General features: G+C 40.2%; 1 pseudogene; it reads left to right on the forward strand.

The window, feature by feature from the left end:
- The first annotated feature begins 333 nt into the window (after positions 1 to 333).
- LOC112406375 (nucleolar protein 56 pseudogene) lies at positions 334 to 886 on the forward strand (annotated as a pseudogene).
- Positions 887 to 3945: the final 3059 nt, after the last annotated feature.

A 3945-nucleotide genomic window follows, 5' to 3' on the forward strand; every position in this document is an offset into this window, starting at 1 on the left:
AGATCAAGTCACACCCATTCCCAGCATCTTGCACTCCCTATACTGAGGCCTCCATGAGAGCCATTATAATAACCTGATTCCTCAGACAGATCCTTCCATCTCCCTCTAACAGCATTACATTGTCCCCCCGAGGTATTATGAACTTACAGAGCTCTATATCAGGGGTTAGCCATCTTTTTCTATAAAGAACCAGACACTAAATATTTTAAGCTTTGTGGGCTATACAGCCTCTGTTGCAACAACTCTACTCTGCTTCTGTAGTGTACAGGCAGACACTGCTTGTGGCTATCCTTCTATAAGACTGGAGAGATTCCATGAAAGAATCTGGATGTCATGAAGGAGGCAATGGTTCAGGAAGAGGAAGCAGCTGCTGAGATTACTAGGAAGCTGGAGAAACAGAAGAAACGCTTGAAGAAGGAAAAGAAAAGCTGGCTGCAACTGCCCTGGCTTCTTCAGAAAACAACAGTAGTACTCTGGAGGAATGTGAGGAGACAGATGAGAAGACCCAAAAAGAAGAAGCAGAAGCCCCAGGAGGCTCTTCAGGAGAATGGAAAACCCATCTGTCTCCTTCTCCAAACCCAAGAAAAAGAAACCTTTTTCCAAGGAGGATCTGGTTAGTAAGTGATATTGAACAGACAGCTGGCAGTGGAAGTCTTCCCAAGAGGAAGAATCTTTCCCCAAAGAGGAACCAGTTAGTGACCCTGAGGAGTCAGGAAACAAGAGTGTCTCCAAGAAAAAGAGGAAATCCTCTTCCAAGGAGGAGCCACTCAGCAGAGGACCTGAAGAGGCTGCTGCCAGCAAGAGCAGCAGCTCCAAGAAAAAAAAAAAAAAGCTCCAAAAGCTGTCCCAGGAAAATCAGAATGGACATGTCCCTAGTGGGGCATAACTTGCTGAGATATTTCCCAACCCATCCCTTATAGCCCAATAAAAAGAAAAAGAAAAAAAAAAAGTAACTTGGTCTTCCAGCATATCGGGTAGGTATTACTGTGTATAACACCACCTCAAAATATAGTGGTTTAAAAACAGTAATTATTTGTTCCTAGTTCTTTGGGTCAGTGACTTGGGCTGGGCTCCGCTGAGATGGTTCACCTCTGCCCCGTGCAGTGTTGGCTGGGCTCACTTATATATATATATCTAGGAGGGCTAGGACAGCAGGGCCTCTCTCCATGTGGTCCGTGTGGTCTCTCATCTTCAAGGAGGCTAGCCCAGACTTCTTCACTTAGTAACGAAAGGGTTCTCAGTGAGCAGCCACAAAAGGAAAGCCTCATTGAGTAAGCAGTATTGAAACCTTTTTTTATGTCACATTGCTGATGTTCCAAGCCTAGGGTCAATATGGGATAGAACGCAACAAGGCTATGCACACAAGAGGCATGATTCCTTGAGAGTCATTACTGTAATACGTTACCTTACACGTATAAATGAGTGTTCTGTGTGAATCTAAGACATTGTAAATTCAGATCCCATGTTCTTAATCACCCCACCACACTTGCCTTCAAGAAAACTCCCCCTAATATTTTCTAGATGATGTCAGTTTCTTTATTAATTCTTAAGCTGCCACCTCCTGAAACATGAAGACATTGCTGATCTCATCTCCAAATGATTTCTTTCTGACTTAGAGCTACCATGAACCTCATTGTAAGTTTCACAAAGTACAAATTAAAGACTGATTATTTTTCACTCCTTAAGTCATTCATATTATTAGAAAGTGAATTTAACATAATTGCTCTCTAGGGACCTAGCTCATACCAAAAGTGGCATCAGTGAATTGAAAGACAACAGTATTACCTCACTTTGTATAACACTTTAACTGTCAACACAGGACTTTCAGAGAGAAAGTACATTTGGGCTTTCCCTATGGGCATCTGGGAATGTTAGCAGTATGGGAGGAGGGTAAAGTTTGGAAAGCCACTCCGAAGATAGGGTATGGAGAACTTTATATGTCACACTAAGGAGCTGGGAAACTTTAATGGGAGTAAAGAATGGATGACATAATCAGATTGGTATTTTAGGAAGATCTCTCAGACAACAGAGGGAAGGATGGATTCAAGTGAGCAGAGACAAGCAAGGAGACCAATTGAGAGGCTTTTACAGTAGTCTGGATGAACGCCTGTAAAAACCCAAGTCCAAGTGACAGAGGGGATTGCTCTGATGTCAGACAACCCAGCCATATACTCCTGTTTGCTGAAGGATGTGTTTTTTTTCCCTTTCATCAAGAATGGCTGAATAATAGAATCATGGCAGTGAGGTGGAGAGGTAGAATACAAAGATTGGTCTGTTTGCTGTTAACTATCAGGGATCCTCTGTACCCAGAGGATTAAGGACTCCCCATACCCTGAAATTTATGTCCTCCACTGCCCTTAATATAAATCTCCCACAGTTAAAAGAAAAAAAAGAAAGAAAGAAATTGTATTGTCATGTAAACAATAGTGGTATCCTTCTCGGAGAAAATAATGGAAGAAAATTAATGTAGCATTAGATTAAGCTCTGTTAGTATAATTATACAATGGCTGTCCTAAAGAGATATGTCACACAGACGATCTTTATTGTCACAAAGGACAATCTACACAAAAGAACAAAGGAACTAATTTTAATAAAACATTTTGCCCTGAGCAAGAAATGTGCTTCATGTATCATACATGAGAAAGGATAGTTTGATATAAAATGGAACTGTGACCTTGCCTATAAGAGTCCTCATTACTTAATGCCACTGAAAGTAAATTAATGGACTCCCAAAAGGTGTAAAATTCATTCTGCTTTGTGGCAATTGTCTGCTGACAGAGGAGTTTAAGAGGGATATTTTCATGTGATTATTTAAACAAAGAGCTTCAAGGAATTCTCAGCAACCTTTCAAGTTTCACCTAAGGGCATTATAAAAGGACTCATCTGAGAGGGAAGACCCACCTTTGAAAGAGTTTATTAACAAGAGAAGATGGGTTCATATGCCACCTGCAAATTCAACAATTTGTGCTTTCAAATATAGCTAGAGCTATTTTATTTTACATTTCTCTAATCAAATTCAACATTTGTTTAAAAAAAAAAAAGCTGAGTTGTGAGCTGGCAACCCAGGAAGTGAATTGATTCCTTTAAAGTTTTGATCTGTACTTCAAGTCTGAACACCTTGTGTGACATTAAAGATCTTTATTATATATGTCTCCTTATCTTGTTTCTTGTCAGTCAAAACCACATACTCATATAGCTGCCCATCTTATCTTTACAAGCCACTGTACAGTTTATAAATTATAACTGTAAAGCTGCCTTTACATCGCATTAGATGTTCTCAATGACCTTGAGGTTAGGCAGAACAAATATTGGTATTATCATTTGACTATGAGCAATTTTAGCTTCAAAGTATCTAAGTGACTTGCTTAGTATCAGGAACTTAATCTGATTGCTAGCAATAGAGCAGCAAACCAGACAGGCAAAGTTCTTGCCCTCAGGGAGTTTGGCTTCTAGAGTGAGAGTACATATAAATAAATACATAAATATGTAATATAATGTCAGAAGAATAATAAATAGCAAGACTGTGACCACATGAGTCATCTGTCTCAGATCTGAGCTGTCCTGGCACAATCTCTAGTATGACTCCAGCTAATCCCACTGCCCAGGGGGCAGCTGTGTAGACCTCTACATTTTAGCCCTACTTGTCTATTCAACGTCAATGTTCATGTGTCATCAGGGAGCTGTAGACCAGGGAAGTAGATGTCACTGTTCCAGAAGGATTACTTAAAATGTGGCTTGTGGACACTAGAGAATGGTAATTACGAGGCACCGGCATGGTTCACTGAGAACAAGTCAGACAAGCCAGATCCACAGTACTTGCATTTGCAACAAGGTCATGGAAGGGGTAAGTGGAGATGAAACTAGAGACATACTGTGTGTGGTTGAAATAGTGTATTATTTCATAATGTAATAATAATCAGAATCTTATTTCACTGCTAAGTGGAG

Source organism: Neophocaena asiaeorientalis, unplaced genomic scaffold, assembly GCF_003031525.2.
Source record: "Neophocaena asiaeorientalis asiaeorientalis breed wild unplaced genomic scaffold, Neophocaena_asiaeorientalis_V1.1 scaffold188, whole genome shotgun sequence".
Classification (NCBI taxonomy): Eukaryota; Metazoa; Chordata; class Mammalia; order Artiodactyla; family Phocoenidae; genus Neophocaena; species Neophocaena asiaeorientalis.